This window comes from Hylobates moloch, unplaced genomic scaffold (genome assembly GCF_009828535.3).
Source record: "Hylobates moloch isolate HMO894 unplaced genomic scaffold, HMol_V3 SCAFFOLD_12, whole genome shotgun sequence".
Lineage (NCBI taxonomy): Eukaryota > Metazoa > Chordata > Mammalia > Primates > Hylobatidae > Hylobates > Hylobates moloch.
Window position 1 is genome coordinate 29,756,624 of NW_026652287.1, and position 19,578 is coordinate 29,776,201.

The following is a 19,578-nucleotide window of genomic DNA, read 5'->3' on the forward strand; positions in this document are numbered from 1 at the left end:
TGCTATGAGGATTTGTAAATTACAATGTGCTCATCTCATAGAGTTTGGCATTCAAATAGACATTTACAGATTTTTCTTTGGGAAAGGGAGTTGACCAAAATATAACCTTTAAAAAATAGTGGTGGCATAAAAACAACGGAAGTACAAGTGTTGATAGAGTTCTCAGTTGTTCATGTTAAACTCCATCTCTCTGAAACGTTCTATAATCCTCTCTGTGTGGTATCTTTCTCTCAGCTTATTTCAAACATTTATATGGCTTTGGATAAAATAAGACAAGTATTTCCTGAATCGTTTGACATTCAGCTGTTACTGAAGATGTTAAAACTACAAGCAAACCTGCTAATCGTCAGCAACAAAGCAGCTTAATCCTGGCTGACTGGCGATTTGTTTGGGAACCTTTGGAGCAACAGAGAGATTCAAGTTTGTAAAAAGAGGTAAACAGTCAGTTAGAGATTAGAAATGAAAAAAGGAAAAGACTTCTTTTCCCCAGACCACACACTGACAGGGAATCTTCCTTGAGCAATTGTTCAAGAATGTTTCATGTTTTTCCCCTCTCCCCTGCCCTTGGCTTCTCCCCTGCCCATTCCTCCCCCTCCCTCAGCCACAGAAGGCTTGATTGGCAGTTGTCACCACTGATAGAGAGAGGAAGATGCTTCAGAAAAGAGGGAGGGAGCAGGGGGAGGCCGACTCGTCAAAAGCAACGGTCGTCAAAAGATGATTCCTTCTTTCTCTGTGTGTTTTGTCTCTCTTTAAATTATTCAAATCTGGGTGGCATTTAGGATAACTGGCATTTTGACACAGCTTAAAGGATTGTCTCACGAACGCTATTGAACTGAAGCTGCCACCCTTTAAAAAATGTATAAAAAGAGATCTTTGGTATAATCTGATATGTCTACAAATGAAAGTCAGTTTCATGCAAAAGTCTGTAAATATATATATGTTTATTGGCCAGTCATTTCCCCTTTTCTACCTATTTTTTATTGTACTTACAGTTTTGGGATACATGTGCAGAACGTGTAGGTTTTTTACATGGGTATACACGTGCCATGGTGGTTTGCTGCACCCATCAACCCGTCATCTACGTTAAGTATTTCTCCTAATGCTATCCCACCCCCTGACAGGCCCCTCCCTGTGTCCACGTGTTCTCATTGTTCAGCTCCCACTTATGTGTGAGTACGTGTGGTGTTTGGTTTTCTGTTCCTGTGTTAGTTTGCTGAGGACGATGGTTTCCAGTTTCATCCATGTCCCTGTAAAGGACATGAACTCATCATTTTTATGGCTGCATAGTATTCCATGGTGTATCTGTGCCACGTTTTCTTTATCCAGTCTATTATTGATGGACATTTGGGTTGGTTCCAAGTCTTTGCTATTGTGAGTAGTGCTGCAATAAACATACACGTGCATGTGTCTTTATAGTACGATGATTTATAATGCTTTGGGTATATACCCAGTAATGGGATTGCTGGGTCAAATGGTACTTCTGGTTCTAGATCCTTGAGGAATTGCCACACTGTCTTCCATAATGGTTGAACTAATTTACACTTCCACCAACAGTGTATAAGCATTCCTATTTGTCCACATCCTCGCCAGCATCTTTTGTTTCCTGACTTTTTAATGATCTCCATTCTAACTGGTGTGAGATGGTATCTCATTGTGGTTTTGATTTGCATTTCTCTAATGACCAGTGATGATGAGCTGTTTTTTCATATGTTTGTTGGCCACATAAAAGTCTTCTTTTGAGGAGTGTCTGTTCATATCCTTTGCCCACTTTTTGACGGAGTTTTTTTTTCTTGTAAATTTGTTTCTGTTCCTTGTAAATTCTGGATACTAGCCCTTTGTCAGATGGATAGATTGCAAAAATTTTCTCCCATTCTATAGGTTGCCTGTTCACTCTGATGATAGTTTCTTTTGCTGAGCAGAAGCTCTTTAGTTTAATTAGATCCCATTTGTCAATTTTGGCTTTTGCTGCCATTGCTTTTGGTGTTTCAGTCATGAAGTCTTTGCCCATGCCTATATCCTGAATGGTATTGCCTAGGTTTTCTTCTAGGGTTTTTATGGTTTTAGGTCTTATGTTTAAGTCTTTAATCTGTATTGAGTTAATGTTTGTATAAGGTGTAAGGAAGGAGTCCAGTTTCAGTTTTCTGCATATGGAAACAGGCTAAATGCCCCAATTAAAAGACACAGACTGGCAAATTGGATGAAGAGTCAAGACCTCCATGGGAGTGGGATCCGCTGACCTAGACCAGTTGGCTCCCTGGCTTCAGCCCCCTTTCCAGGGCCATGAACGGTTCTGTCTCCCTGGCATTCCAGGTGCCACTGGGATATGAAAAAACTCCTGCAGCTAGCTCAGTGTCTGCCCAAACAGCTGCCCAGTTTTGTGCTTGAAACCCAGGGCCCTGGTGGTGTAGGCACCTGAGGGAATCTCTTCTATGTGTTCAGAGATTGCATAACAGGGTTGTGGTAACAATTCAAATGTAAAATGGCAGTTAATAAGATTCTTGCTAAGTTTTTTTATTTTTATTTTTTTTGCAATTCTTGTTCTGTAAATTGGAAAGGTCAATCTACTGTGGAAATGACCAGAAAGTACAAATAGCTTTTCTTATTTTCTGCCTCATATTTCTCCTTTATTGGTGCATGTAACAGAGATGGTTGTATATTTTCTCCTTTGAGCCAAAATCCTGAGCCACTTGTCACAGTCCACAGCCTGACTCCACAATTCAAATAAAAAGTAGACACCTCTGCCTCTGCCTGCCGTGTCTGGGTAGTACCAGAATTACCCAAGACAGATGCAAGAGTCCAGTGAAGCATTTCCCAGAATACTGGGGTTTTGCAGTTTGCCACTAGTATTTAGTAGCACCAATTCAAATCCCTATGCTCAGTACTAGAGAGGTCAAAGAGTGTATGGGGAGTAAATATTCAGAGGACATCACTGTCAACTTGAAATTATTTTATTAAGTGCCAACATTGTGCAACCATTGTCTGTAGCTAAAACCAGGTTTAGTCTATTTTCCCTGACCTCAGGAAGAGTATAATCTAGTGGGGAGAAGGAAAGACTTTTTTTTTTTTTTGAAACAGAGTTTGCTCTTGTTGCCCAGGCTGGATTTCAGTGGTGAGATCTCCGCTCACCGCAACTTCCGCCTCCCAGGTTCAAGTGATTCTCCTGCCTCAGCCTCTCGAGTAGCTGGGATTATAGGAGTGCACCACCACACTCAGCCAATTTTTGTATTTTTAGTAGAGATAGGCTTTTGCCATGTTGGCCAGGCTAGTCTCAAACTACCGACCTCAGGTAATCCACTCACCTCGCCTCCCAAAGTGCTGGGATTACAGGCATGAGCCACCGTGCCTGACCGAGGATTTTGTTTCTATAAGTGAAAAGGGATGATGAGATACGCAGAGACAAATGAATGGTATAGACAAGAAATGTGTCAGGATTTCAACAGTAAGTGAGATAACCAGGGGCTCTGATAAGAAAGATGTTAGCAAGGACACCCTGGGACCACACCAGGAAGGGACAGATTGATGCAGTATGGGAGTAAGGGGGGCTCTCCAGGGAAGGAAAGGCTGTGAGCAAATATATATAACCATAATTAGAGAGGAATAGCAGTTCTTCCTTTGTGAAAAACATTTCACCACACACTAAGTTTCAGATTGAATTCTGTAAGTAGCGGCAAGCCTCTCATGAAGGTTTTGACTAGGAAAGTGGCCGGCACAGCCTGGGGAGATGTGTCTGTGATCTGTAGGGTGTTCTGGAGGGAGCAATAACAGCAGAAAAAAGAGTTATATCTAATTTTTTGGAAGTAGCTTTTTTTTTTTTGAGATGGGGTCTCACTCTGTCACCCCAAGCTGAAGGGCAGTGGTATGATCATGGCTTACTGCAGCCTCGACCTCTGAGGCTCAAGGGATCCTCCTGCCTCAGCCTCCCAAGTAGCTAGGACTACATGCATGCACCATGACACTCAGCTAATTTTTTGTTTGTTTGTGTGTTTTTTTGTAAAGACAGGGTCTTGTTGTGCTGACCAGGCTGGTCTTGAACTAGCCTCAGTGATTCTTTCGCCTCGGCCTCCCAAAATGCTGAGATTACAGGTGTGAGCCACTGCACTCATCTAAGAAGCAGCTTCTTTTAACAAGCATTTTTCAGCACTTCAGTGTGTTCTGGACCAGAATTTTATAACCATGTTAACCAGAGAAATAGGTCTTGTCAGCCAGGAGTGGTAGCTCACGCTGGTAATTCCAGCATTTTGGGAGGTCAAGGTGGGCAAATCACTTGAGGTCAGCAGTTTGAGACCACCCTCGCCAACACGGTGAAACCCTGTCTCAACTAAAAATACAAAAATGGGCCAGTGGTGGTGGTGCGTGCCTGTATTCCCAGCTACTTGGGAAGCTGAGGCAGGGGAATCCCTTGAACCTGGGAGGCAGAGGTTATACAGTGAGCCAAGATCTCACCACTGCACTCCAGCCTGGGCCACAGAGCGGGACTCCATCTCAAAAAAAGAAAGAGAGAAAAAGAAATTAGGTCTTGGCTTACAGTGGAGGACTTGGTGTTTGTCCTCTGTGTGACCTTGGGGAATGGACATGATCTCTGGGTGTGGTCCTGCATCTGAAAAATGGGACCAAAATGCCATACCATGCCTTCCTTATTGGATTCTATATTGTGAAGATAAACGTCAATGATCTTAAAAACGTATTGTGCTCCAGTCCCAGCACTTTGGGAGGCCGAGGCGGGTGGATCACGAGGTCAGGAGATTGAGACCATCCTGGCTAACATGGTGAAACCCCATCTCTACTAAAAAAATACAAAAAAATTAGCCAGGCGTGGTCGCGGGCGCCTGTAGTCCCAGCTACTTGGGAGGCTGAGGCAGGAGAATGGTGTGAACCCGGGATGCAGAGCCTGCAGTGAGCGGAGATTGTGCCACTGCACTCCAGCCTGGGTGACAGAGCGAGACTCTGTCTCAAAAAAAAAAGTATTGTTTTCCACCAGAGAGAATTCTGGGTCTGAAATTTCACATTTTAAAGTATAAAAAGAAATAATAGAACACAAATTTTTATACATCTGACCCCAAACCTGCAAAGAAGTGAATCCATACTCCCTAGAGCTGTCACCTCAGAAAGAATCATATTCCTAGAATCCAATAATTGTGTTGCCAAAGACCATAGGCTCATATTAGAGAGAAGAAGGAAAGACAGAGAGAAAATTTATCGTAGTTTCTTGGTCAGTATGTATGCCAGAGAGTCCAAACTTCTCTCTGAATCTGTGATATGTCACTTTGACCACAATTGGGAGAACTCTCTCTTCAAGAAATTAGGTCAACATCATTTTTGCCTTTTGATATGGTGGGCTGGCATGACATGAGAGAATGCACTCTGTTAGAATGAACTCTATTATCTCCTCTCCGAGAGGGAGATATTTGAGATATTTCTGTCTTCTTAGAAGATTTAGAAATTTGCAGCAGAGGAAACCTTATTCCCAGGTTTTTCTTTCTCATCCAGCATGTTCAGAAAGTCTCATTTCTATTTCTCTTTTGAATACTGTGTTCCAAAGCTCAGGCATTTTCATTCTGTCTAAGGGTGGACATCATAGCATCAGCTTTGCTATGGATAGAGCTAGGTTGGAGGGCGCACTTTCTTGATCATTCAGATGGGCTGGCTTGCTTTCCTATTTGAAGGCACCAGCCCTGAAATCCCGGCCTTTACACAGAGTGTGAAGGACAGAGCAGACTCTCTTATCCAGGATTACTGCCTTTTGTAGATGGTGTCTGGGCAAACAGAGATGAAAAGAGAATAAATCTTTGGGGGTTATAGCCTTTTAATTGATCAGAGGCTGTTACCCATCCATTAAGTTACTCATTCCTTCTCTGTGGAGAGGGATACAGAAGTGATGGGATAAGAGGCCAGGAGGGATACTCAAGTGGAAGTCCTTCCATGCAGAAAAAACCCTGAGAAATATTTTATTAGTACCAGTGTCAGTATCAGATTTGTATTAATACTTGTATTAGTATATATATATGAGCTTTGGTATTAATATTAGTATATGTATTTATATTTGCATTAGTATTGGTGTAATCATTATTATTAGTATCAGTGTCAGAGTTAGTGTTAGTATTAATATAATAAAGTGTTAGTATTAATATAATAAAACATCTAGAACAATATTGTGGCACAAATGGGGGTTCAAGACATGTTTATTTTTTCCCCTGCACTGAAATTTCCCGCTTTGTCTTTTGGGAAAGATTGGTACTTTCTCTTCCATGCAATAAATATGTATTAAGAGTCATTTTACTAAATCAAATGAACTGCCACTGCAGAGTATTGTCTTTGGTATATAGAGAATGTTCTTGCTCAAGAGGAATGTTGCATAGTAGACTTATTCCTGGGAACATGGTGCAGCCTTCTGCAGAGAAGGAAAACTATTTTGACAATTTTGGTGAGGTTTGGTCTAGGAAAGGTAAGTAAAGAGGTCAGGATGTCAGGGGATGGTGATGGTGGCATGGCATGAACAAAAACTCCTTCCCTCCATGGGCCAAGCTTGGAAACATGCAACAGAAATAGTGATAAGCAATTCAGTAGACTCATCCAGCTAAGCTGGAGAAAATCTCTTTGGGTTTTCAGTGGACTCCCTTAACTATGACAGTTATTTCCACACAACCAATAAGGGCAATGGAGATGTTTCCCCTTAAAATATCTTCCCTGGGGAGGACTTGCTTTTCTTGGGGTGATCTCGATTTGCTCTTACATCAGCAATCTTATTACTCAGGATAAATTTTTAAAATCACAGCTTGTTGACCCGTTTTATGAATTAGGATGCCAGTTGCTGGATAAACCAGATCTGTGTGGGGAGAACTGAACCGGTCCCACTAAAGTGACGTGGGACCCAGTCAGTAGAAACTGCATTTGTCAGTAATTTGGAAAGGAGGATGTTCAGACCATTGTTCTGTGCCTCAGTTTCTTCCTCACAAAGACAGACATCCTTCAACAAGCCTTCATGAAGCATCTCAGTAGCCCCCAAATCATCCCTACAGGACAAAAAGAAAAGAAGAAACTACAGACTTGTACTATTGGACTGTACAATGAAATTTTTCTTTTTATCTTCTGTGATATCTGACAAAGCTAATATTCTAAGGCACAAGCATCCAGTCATGGAAGCTATGGTGTAATTATTCAGAGAACAGGCTCCTTGTTCAAACTTGATGGGACCAAGTTCAGTATTCAAGTTAAGCCACCTGAATATTAAATGGGGTATTACATACAAAGTGCTTAGAAAAGTGCCAAACTCTGTTAAGGAAGTACTTAAAGAGCATTAGCGATCGTTGTCATTGTTAATCATGATCATTGTCCTTTCATCTGATCATTGTTGAACAAACAGGACTTAGAAATAAGCTGGTCCACTTTTTCTCAGCTCATGTGCTGTGTATCAATCCATGGAAAATGAGATTCATGAAATTCTGTCCTATTGACAACCCCAGACTCAGTCCAAAGGGAGAGAACTCATATTTTAAATACAAATTATGGGGAAAAGACAGCTGGGGGACTCATAGTCCATGGTCAAAAATGAAACAGTAGAACTGCAGCAATCGGAAACTTTCTGGTGAGTTTTTCTCAGCTCCCTAGATTCCTCTGGACAGATTTTCCTATTTGATTCTTGACTTTCATTTTTTGCACCCGTGTGTTGAATCTCCTCGAGAAAACTAAAGATGGTACAACCACGCGAAGATCCAAGGGAAAGGAAGGAGTGCTGGCCAGTGTTCCTGGGATGGCTTCTGTTTTGCTGGCACTGAGGCCATATGCTTTGCTATGCTAGTGAAGCATATACACTTATGCTTTAGATATGCATGCTTCCCTTTGGACACAAGAGCACATATCCCCAAATTAATTCAAGCCCTTCTGGAGTCTAGCTAGCTGATTTGGGGAGAGATGCTTAATCTCTTTTCAATAAAGAGATTTACAAAATTTTTTGTGTGATTGAAAGCAATGATAATCTTGAGTAGGATCTGGAGTTAGACACCATAAGTTCCAATCCTGATCCTATCACTTACTTGAGCTTGGACAAGTCATTCTCCTGGCATCAGTTTTCTCCTCTGTGAAATGGGAATGATAGTAGCACTGTACTATTGTTAAGAGGATGAGCTCTCTTATGGAAAGTACTTAGTACCTGGCACATCATAAGCCTAAGGATTCTTCAGCTTTGAGCAGTACTGCCTTTGATTGTGACCTAAAATATTTTTTTTTAATTCCAGCATTTTAAATTGTGACCCCATCCTGAGATTTGGTAAAAATATCCAAAGTTTGCATAGTATTTTCATTATTGTATAACTTTAATAATATAATCACTTAAAGTAGTATAATTATCTTGATTTTATATATATATGATACATACACCATATGTGTATATATATATATATAGAGAGAGAGAGAGAGAGAGAGAGTGTGTGTGTGTGTGTGTGTGTGTGTGTATCTAACTGCAGAATAGTAGGTTATCAATTGAGTTTCAAACATATCTGGAGCCAAATGTTTATTGTTAAAGCCAGGAGGATGCCTACAATAATCATACATACTGTGTTTCAGGATAGCCAAATTGGATAGGTAGTAAGGACAAGTGTTTTTTTAGGGAAGTATGATGATAATGATAAATAATGATAAAATAATAGAATTAACTATGCTAATAATGATAAAATAATAGAATTAACATTCTACTATGTCTCAACTCCCAATGATTTAATGAACATAGGCAATGACTTTGGGTAGCCACTAACATCACAAAAAGAGAGACAAACAGGTGTCATGTGCCTTCTGATGGATATACCCAACACTATGCACGAAATAGTTTTGCCCTTCACCCAAAATCTGAACCTGAATCTGGTCAACAAATTCACTAAACATATAGGGAACTGAGGAACACATTCAACACCACCAGAGAGATGTAGCTAGCAAAACTCAAACTATTTGAGACACTAAAGAACAAATAACCTGTTTTTTCTCAACAACGTTAAACAAAAAACATAAAAGGAAAACATATAAATGAAAGGAGGAAACAAATACATTAGTTAACTGCATTGTATGGACCTCCTTTTGATCCCAATTTGAACAAACAAACTGTGAAAAGGAGAAACACATTTATAAGACAATCAAATATCAACATTGACCAGGTATTTGATTATATTAAAGAATAATTATATTAAGGAATAATTGTTAATTTTGGTGGGTAATAAGAATATTGAAGTTATGTTTTAAAAAGGTAACACATGGTTATCTTTGTGGAAAGAAAAAATATAGGTAATAAACATCAACGCTTATCTCACACCAAGTACAATATTTAGTTCAAAATGAATCAAATATTTAATTATAAGAGCTACAACTGTTAAAGTTCTAGAAGAAAACTTAAGAGAAAATCTTTGTTTAGGCAAAGTTTCTTATATAGGACACTAAATGTACTCTTTATGAAAGAAAAAATTATAAAATATACCTTAAAATTTTAAGAAATGCTTTCAAACAATAATGTTGAGGGAGCAAAAGGGACTGAGAAAAATATTTGCAACATATGTATCTGACAAGTGCCATTGTGTATCACTTATCTATTACTGTGTACCATTATTCCAGAACATAGTAGCTTAAAATAAGCATTTACTATTTCCCACTGTTTCTGAGAGCTGGGAATCTAGGAATGATGTAGCTAGTTGTTCTGAATGATTTAGCTGGGTCTTTCACTAGATTGCAATCAGGTTGACTTCCCCAGCCTTAGCCTTGTGATTCTCAAGGCTGGAGAACTGACCTTCCTGCTCACTCTCATGGTTAGTGTCAGGACTCAGTTTCTCTCTGGATGTTGGCTGGATGCCTTCATTCCTTAGCACATGGCCAGCTTCATAGGTTGCCTGGCAGCTGGCTTCTCTCATGGCAAGTGATTTGAGAGACAAAACCTAAGATGGAAGCCACAGTTTTCATAACTTAATCTTAGTAGTAACAGGCTGCTGAATGGGATTCCACTAAAGTTTATATGTTGAAGCCTTGACTCCCAACATGACTGTTTTTTGATAGAGCTTTTAGGAAGTAATAAAGGTTAAATGAGGTCCTAATGATAGGGTCCTAATTAGATAGGATTGGTGGCCTTATAAGAAGAGGAAGTGCCACCAGAGGTTGCATTAATTTTAAACATGTTTAGATAAACAAAGTCTCCACATGCACAAAAAAGCTTTTTGTATACCTTCTGTTAGAAATAGAGGGTGTTACACCAAGATAAGGATATTAACAATGGTAGCAGAAGAACAGTGTTCATGAAATGCAATATAGCCCATAGAAGAGGCAAAGGGGCAATGGGCTTTCTCAGGCAATAGCAATGAGAAATCCCCTGATGATGGCCCCACAGAGTGAAAAAGGAAGCGGCCTCCAGGTGAGGAGAGATGCAAGTGGTAGAATATGTACGTATCTAACTGTGTGGGAAAGAATATTAGGAAGTGATTTACAGTTCAGTGGTGAGTTTGGGAAGAATTATAATTATAGAAATATTAAAAAATTTGCAAATGGAAGAATGAAATGGTTGCTTCAAGATAAAGGTTAGGCAAACAGAAAAATAGAATTGTTTCACAACTTGACTCAGGAAAGAACATTTACCTAGACACGACAATGGAAATATCTCATAGCCATTTAACCAAAAATTGTGATAGAATTATAATTTGGAGTAATGGGAGAGGAAAAATAGGCAGGAGGAACATAAAAGTGGAAAATTACCATCTTTCACTTTAGAAACACAATAGAAAATGTCTAAAATTCACATAGTAGAAGACACTTTAAAAAAAAAAGTATGGAAGAAACAGCTAAGATGCCAGGAAAGGGCTGTCTTTAAAGAGTGGACTGAGAACAATAAGGCAGGAGATTTCCAGGTTTTGTTTAAACACATTTATTCCATTTATCTTATTAAACTATGTGTGTGTGATTCTTTGATCAAAGCAAAATTTAATTGCATTAAGAAAGAATTTGTTTGGAGGATACAAACTGAAAATCAACATGGAGAAAACACTTCTTTCCACCATATACGTAGACATGTGGGTACTGAATAGAAAGTTCAAGCCAGACCAGAAGGCTTGACTGGCCATGCACAATGAGGAAGAGAAAGGTGGAGGGATCATCAAGGGAAAAGCTGAAAGATTGAGACTCTCCAATCTGCTGGGAGATAATTTTAGGAGTGAGTTTTCCCAAGGATTGCCTTTGAGACCTCTCCTTTGAAAACGGTCCTAATTCTGTGTCTCAGTGCTGGCTGTTGTGTGAGTATGAGTCAGACCAAGGGCATTTTAGAATAGACGGTAGAATTTTAGAATTTTAGAATTTTCTTGGTTTGCAAATCACCTTTTATTAATATTATACTTCAAGGAATGTGTAACACACACTAACAAAGAGCAACCGGAGAAGGAAACTTTGCTGAAAAGGTGCTGACTTACACAGCTTTCTAATTAATTATGTATATTTTAAACACCAAAGCAGGAGTGTATTTTGTTCTCTGTTGTGTCTCCTCAACCATGTTACAATTAAGACGTATGTATTTCTCACCTAATATAATCAATGAACTGGAAACTATTGGCATTTGAGGGAATCTTTGTGAGTGAGGTAAACAACTTTCCTATTCAAATATATCTCATTACACATTATTTAAGTTACATCATTATATAAATACAGATATTAAGAGTACATTCTGAAGAATAATTTTTTTTTCTGAAATTGATATTTCACGTTCTGCTGGTAACACCTCACTCCCAAACCACATTGGAATTGCATTAATGATGCTCAAATTTGATTGTTTATTCATTCTACTGTGCTTTTACTAAACTTGAGGAGAAGCACTGTGAAGGGAAATTTCTTGATGAAATTGGTTTAAGACATTAACAGTCAATCGGGACACTGATAAAAAAGAATTCGACTTTGTTTCTGTGAAAATGAGGAGATTAGAAAAAGGAGGAAACTGTTCATGGGGATAAGTCTTTCTCACTTTAAGAGCTGAGGGCTTTTATAATGAGGAACACTAAGCTCATTTTACATCACACAGAATTTAGCATTGCACCTGCTTAGAGTGAGAGCAAACTGAGCAAAAATAACAAAAATGAATGCAAGAAGTTACCCTAAAACACAGGCCTACTCAAAGATTAAAGTGGGGGAAATAATAACACATTTTCTTTTACAAAAATATGGGTGAAGAATGGAATTGCTATTGTTCTGCATGTTTTTCTAAATCAAGTCTGACTAGAGTCCAAGAAAAATTTTTCTAAGATAATGCCAAAAAATTGCTCTTTCTGGGCAAAAATCAGTCTTAATTCCCTTTGTCATAATGTAATGCTTCCTCTGTAACATTTTTCTTTAGTCAACAATGTAAAAACAAATTTATTGTCGATCTGAAAATTGTTTTTGTGGGGCTCAAAACACTGCGTTTTATATAAATGTAGTAATTCTCTAGATTACCATTTCATGGTACACTGCACACCAAAGAAAGCAACCTGTGTCTTTTACACAAGAGTGTGGGTGGGTGGGGAGATCTGAAGCGGGGGCAGTGTGGGGAGCCATCAGCCCCAGAAGTAATCAGATAAAGCTAGTGGCTTGGTATTAGTGTGTTAGCTTTGTCTAAGTCCCAGCATCTTCAATGGGCCAGCCCCTCTTCATTTGTCACCCCAGCGCACCTTTTGTGCAAATAATTTCCCATTGGTATTACCCAGAGCTTGGAGTCGATAGCCGACTAGCCTCTTTGCTTGTACCATTATTTCCAGCAAGCTTGCTACATCTGCAGTAAATCCTGGAGGATTTGTGGGTGGACTGAGGAAGTGTGAGTGGCAGAATCAGATGATGAGGCCTGGATTTGGCTGAAACAAAAGCTTTTCCATTCTGGCCTGATGTGGCAGAGTCACAGCATCTGAAGATTTGGTTTGATCAAGTTTTTGCCAGCTGTCACAGGGAGTTCAAGCAAGTTAAAAATGAAGCCCATGAGCCTTTATCTTGTACTCCATTAAGCTTGCCTGTAAGCACTGGTGATGAAAATCTTTCTCTTTTCTTAGCCTTTTTATGTTGTGGTGGTGGTAGAGAACAATGGATCTTCAAGAAGATGGGTCAGATATGCCAAGGAACTGTTTTAAGTGATAGGCCCAGATGAAAATCTCTGGATTTATATAGCAGTCACTGGCAATTTTCAGGTGTCGGGGCAAGAAATGTGGTTTAATCAAAATTTCTCAGCTTGGTTGCAGAGGGGCTACAATGAGCTTTTCAATGCAGAGTTGTTTTCCAGCAAGATCAAATCCATAGCTGTCATTTTATGTACATTTTTCTCCTTCTGGGTTTTATTTTCTCTTTTATCCAGAAAAGCTTAACTTGGAAATGATGTCTGTTTATCAGCAGTGGCTCATTATGTCCATGAATGTGAGTGCGTGTGCGTGCGCATTTTAACATACAAAGGACAGGAGGCAATGTGGCTTCTGAAAAGCATATTGCATGAGAATCTGTCCAGTTACTCAAATATTTCTGTGTGGTGCTTGGGTATCAGGATCCCCTGTTAGGGCTCCATATCAGTCAGCATAGTCTGAGTTATGTCTTGGTAACAAACAACCCTAAATTTTCAGTGGTTCATAACAAAAAAGTTTGGTTAATCATGCTATGTTTCTATCTGGGTCAGCTGTGCTCTCTGCCATTTGCCTGCACTCAGGTGGAGGGAACAACCTCTGTCTGGGACATTACTTCTCTAATGGCAGAGGGACATGACGAATCATGCACTGACTCTTAAACCTCCGCTAACAGGAGGCACAAGTCGCATTTCCTTAATGAAAGCATGCCACAGAGCTACCTTTTCATCACCAGGGTGGGGAGAGATAAGAATTCCACAAGAGGGAAACAGAACTGGTTGGAGGCACAGTGACATAATCTCTGGCAGCCCTCAGTTTCCCTATCTGTAATGTGAGAGAGCTCTGATTCCATTCAGTGGCACTGTAAGGCAGCAGTTCTAGCTAGGAAGATCTGCTGGAGGTGCTCCAGTGCAGAGAACGCTCCATGACCATAATATTAGGGATGGTGAATATGAAATTCTCACTTGGCTGGATGAAATGTATGTATCACAGCAGAGTAGTAGTTGTGGAAAAAGAAGGAAAAAATCAGTGAACCTAGGAGAAACTGTTTTCAAATATGACTTACACTTTATTTAAATTAAAAATAGTAAGCTCTGATTCTGCCACTGTACTCTAGCTTGGGCGAGACAGTGAGACCCCATCTCTTAAGTTATTAATTAATTAAGTTTGTTTGTTTCTCTGTGAGGAATGAAAGTCACTTTTTAATCATTGTGTGTGTGTGTGTAATAAATATAGAAAAGATCCAAAAAAGATTAATGTATTATAGAGATAACACTTATGCAACTACCACTCAAAATATAGAACATTGCCAATATTCCAGAAGCCTCAAAGTGTCCCTTCCCAGTAATAGCTCCCTCATTTTTCTGCAAAGATAACCAGTAAAGGCTGTCTTAGAGCTTCCTGCAAACAGACTCTAAGTTGGAAATTGCAGGCAGAGGATTTACTGGGGATATTCTTGGGAGAAATACCTGTAAGAACATTAGGAAGGCAAGACGAGTAGAGGAAGAAGCCAGTTCACAGTGGTTCCATCAGTGGCTATGTCAGTCCCACATAGGTTCTTTGATTTGGGCTAGCCCTTTGGCGTTGAACGCTGGATCTTTATATTCCCACATCAGCCAATCACTAGGCACTAAACCCTAGTCACTAGGCAAACCCTGATAGGGGGTGTGGCCTTGAGTGAAGAAGTTCCCCGTGGCCAAGAGTAATTCCCAGTTTGTCACTCAGGTGTGAACCATCAGCAGAGAATATTCTCAGCAGCTGAGAATGGAACATGGGATGTGGAGAGGGAATCCTGGAACCACAGTATCCACAGAACTATTATAGCTCCTTCTTTTATATACTTTGTAATTTGAACACTTACATATGCCTCTTATGTATGTTTTAAACACCTGGTTTGCTTTACTCAACATTGTATTTTTAAGATTCAACAGTTGCCTGTGGTTGTAATACACATTCATTTTCATGTCAGCATTGTATTCTATTTTATGATTATACCCCAATTCACCCATTGTACTATAGAGACATTGGACTGCTTCCTGCCTTTGGCTGTATACCTAATTCTGCTATGAATACTGCTATAAATGTCTTTTGGTGCACATGTACATGTGTGTGTCTCAGGTAGATAAGCAGGAGTGGCACTGCTGAGATACTGGCTAGTATGGTTTTGCTGTGCCCCCACCCAAATCTCATCTTGAATTGTAGCTCCCATAATCCCTACAAGTCTTAGAAGGACCCAGCAGGAGGTAACTGAATCATGGGGGCAAGTTTTTCCAGTGCTGTTTTCATGATAGTAAATAGGTCTCATGAGATCCGATGGCTTTATAAAGGGGAGTTCCCCTGCACATGCTCTCTTGCCTGCCACCATGTGAGATGTGACTTTCTCTTCCTTCACTTTCTGCCATGATTGTGAGTCTTCCCCAGCCATGTGGAACTGTGAGTCCATTAAACCTCTTTCCTTTATAAATTACCCAGGTTCGGGTATGTCTTTATTAGCAGTGTGAAAACGAACTAGTACTCAGGCTATACATACTTTCAACTTTCCAAGATAACATCGAACAGCTTATTTTCCAACGAATAGCGTTTGTGTTCCCATTGTTCCACAGCCTCATCAACACTTACTATTTTTAATTGTCATCTTTTTTGTTGTTTGCTTGTTTTTAATGAAGCCATATGGTAGCTATTCAGCCATGTCTCATTATGGTTTTATCTTCCACTTCCCTGGTGACTAGTCAATTTGAGCACCTTTTCAAATATATTTGTTATTTGTTAAGATTTCCTTTTTGTAGAGGAGCCTGTTTTTGCCCTTTTTTAAACTTTCTCTTTTTCCTAGTGAATTAAATAAGATCTTTATATATTTTAGATGTATAAATATTGTAGATTAGGTCAATATTACAAATATTTTATTCTACTTTATGGCTGCCTTTTCTTCTTCTTCATGTCCCAAAAGTTTTTAATTTTAAGGTAATCAAAATTTATAAATTATTTTTGTCTTGTGAAAGGCTGTGACCTTGAGTTTGCATAAGGAGTTTGGATTCATATACCTTGAAATATACAGATACAGTGAAATATACTATCTCATTCAATTGTGTGATGAGACGATATCTTGTGCTATTTTTCCTAAAAAAGCATTTTGAGTGTCTGGAAAGAGAAATGATTTGCTTTGCAAGATAAATTTACCTTCATTTTAACTTCAGGTTCTTTTCATTTTGACCATTGAATACACATGGATATGGAGCTAGTTATTTAAACAAAAGAGACCTGCAAAGATATAAAAATGTACAAATTCAAATTCAACTAACTTTTCAAAGTTGCAATCTCTTTTCAGTAGACATGATCGTTGCAGTAGTTGAAGAAAAAAAAATTAACTCAGCAGGAGGCAGAAAAGAAAATCTGTCATGTACAAGCTGGAAAAATGAAAAGAGTTTAAATGAGTTAATGGACTGATGGTTTTGTAATGGGATTATTTAAAGAAGTTGAAAGTTTTAGGGTCTGTCCATAACCTTTTAAGAACTGTGTCACTTAGGGCAATGACTCCCAGCAGTTCCTTAAAGCCATCTCATCACTGGCCATTAGCAAGGCTATTTGACCCTGACATATTTCAAACTGCGAATTTCCTTTTCCCCTGTGCATCTCCCAGGGCCGAGAATGTAGGCACAAATTTAAGATGGTGGAGATTGAAGCTGTGCCTGCATAGTGGGAGTTTGACTTGTACATCTTGCTGGTTTTGCCAGCTGAAGAAGTGATTTTATCATCATAGAAGCTGGAGCTTATGGGGGAAAGTAACCTGGTCCTGGGGCTGGGCTTTTCCTTCAATAATGTCCTTCCTATCAAAAATAAATTTCTGCTCTTCTCCTTTACATCTTTGCCGTTCTCTGGCCTAAAATGTTGGGTGCTCATCTTTCCTAGCATTGCATCTCAATTTTTCAGTAGATGTTTGGTTACACATATCTGTGCTGTAACCCAAAGTTGAGAGTCTCCGATATCAAGCAACCACACCTCTCCTTTTGTTGCTAGCTAGATACTTGGTACTATTTAGTGACTGGCCACAAAAGGGGAATTGTCATGCTCTTATGTTTGGGAAACCCAGTCTGTCATTGTACTGCAGCATTGCTATTAGTGATGTCTTATCTGTGTGTCCTTGTGCCAGGAGGAGGTCCCATCTGAAAAGTTAAATTTCCATTTCTGTCTCAAGTAAGGATGTGAACAACCCCTAACTTCCAATTAATTAACCCAGAGAGGACATTCTTTTTAAAGTAATTATGAGCTTTAAATCCTCAAGTCTCCAAGTTTTGATAGGTTAACCCACTTGGCTTCAATAAACACTCAAGATCAACATTTTCCAAACTTTGCATGGATCCAGTAAACATTATTCTTTTTCACTGCATAGGTTTTGATCAAAATTGAAAAAATAAAACAAAACACTAAAGGAACTATGACAAAAATCCTGTGATAACATGCCCTATGAAATCACGGGATTGGTGATCAGGGGCAATCCCCCATCCAACTCCCTCTCTCAAGTTACAGGGGATGAGCGACATAGAGGGAAGGGCAAAGCTAGGTGAGGAAACTTCAGACAACCACATCTTGACAAATGGGGAAGTGAAAGGTGGGTCTCCATATCCCTGGTATTCTCCTGGCCCAATATCCCTGAATCAGTATGACAAAACAAGTATCAAATATCTGGGAGAGCCTGAAGTTGCTGCCACTACCCTGCAAGTTCTAGTCAGGCACAAAATCTTGAGTCAGTCATCCTCAATGGTGTAGTGCCAGAATAGATTTAGATCACAAATTGGAACACCATAACCAGGTGCTAGGACAAATTTAGATCACAAATCGAAATACCAGCTAGCTATACAGGTGTACCTGATTAGTCCGTCAATCTCACAATAAACTGACTGAAGATCCAACAACTGAATTGTTTGGCCCCCTCACCACTTACTATGTCAATGCAGGGTCTTTACTATTTGTTCCATGTTACCAGTGAAAGCTAAGTTGAAGGAAGTGACTTAGCTTGAGACAAAAAAGCTTGCTGCCTGAGCCCTAGAAGGAGACAGATTTGTCCACCAGACAGAAGCAATGCTCCTTATATTGGAGTCAGGAAAACGGTAACTGGAATAAGACTTATGGCACAGAAAAGCAGAAAACTTCCTGTGGCAGCTTCTCCAAAAGGGAAAAATGGATGAGCTGAGGCAAGCATACACAGTTTATTCTTCCCAGATTTTCCAATTAGACTCAACTGTTAACACTCAATGATCTTCTGTTAAGTGGAGATATACTAACTCCTTTCCAGGTATTTTCAGGGTGTATGATCTCAAATCCTTGTCCCTCTACACTTAGAAAATCTTGGAAAGAAGCAGTATTTGTAGAGATTCATCTGAAGAATGAGTAGACCCATTCTTTTCCCTGGGTCAATGGGTCTCAAAAGGCCTTTATTTGGACTCTTTAGCAAACTACTTTATTTCAAGTGAAGTATGTAAACAGATCCAAGAAGATACTGTAAATGGAATGGAACTCTGGGACACAGATCCACCTTTACTCGTCCTGATTCTTGCCAGCCTTGGCAAATTCTAGAGATCACTGGGATCCTTCCAGTACTCCGCAGAAAATCGTTAAGTTTAGAGAAACAAACACTTCGCTGGATTAATCCAGGGCTACAGAAAGCTGGATTCCCAGAGTCTGTGGTTGCAGGCCCTGGTAGAGTTACTTGGTTACTAGGTGTTTGCATTGTTGAAGTTTGCCGTTTGATATTCGAATACATTCTTAATTAAATGTGGTAATGTTACAAATCATTTTGATGCACATTTCTTGCTTTAAGTTTTTTTGCTAATTACTTATTACTTGCTTATTTTATATTTATTTTAGACTATGCAAATGATGTTAACAAAAAGCAAACGAGTGATTTTCTTATTCAACTTCAAAATGGGTCATAAAGCAGAGAAGACAACTCACAACATAACTCATTTGGCCCAGGAACTACTAATAAATGTACAGTGCAGTGGTGGTTCAAGAAGTTTTGCAAAGGTGATGAAAGCCTTGAAGATGAGAAGCATGGTTGGTTGGCCATCAGAAGTTGACAACGACCAAATGAGAGCAATCATCGAAGCTGATCCTCTTACAACTACGTGAGGAGTTGCTGAAGAATTCAACCTTGACCATTCTATGGTCATTCAGCATTTGAAGCAAATTGGAAAGGTGAAAAATCTTGATAAGTGGGTGCCTCATGAGCTGAGTGAAATTTTTTTTTAATTATCATTTTTAAGTGTTGTCTTCTCTTAGTCTATGCAACAACAATGAACCATTTCTTGATTGCATTGTGATTTGAGATGAAAAGTGGATTTTACAGGACATCCAACGATGCCCAGCTCAGTGGTTGGATGGAGAAGAAGCTCCAAAGCACTTCACAAAGCCAAACTTGTACCAAAAAATGGTCATGGTCATTGTTTGGTGGTCTGCTGCCACTCTGATCCACTACAGCTTTCTGAATCCTGGCAAAATCATT

General features: G+C 39.4%; 1 long non-coding RNA gene across 1 annotated transcript in view; it reads left to right on the forward strand.

Moving 5' to 3' along the window:
• The first annotated feature begins 283 nt into the window (after positions 1–283).
• LOC131380789 (uncharacterized) overlaps positions 284–19,578 on the forward strand; it is a 69,201-nt gene continuing 49,906 nt past the window's right edge. The window contains exon 1 of the long non-coding RNA XR_009208989.1: positions 284–434. This is a non-coding gene — a long non-coding RNA (uncharacterized LOC131380789). The remainder of the gene's footprint in view (positions 435–19,578) is intronic.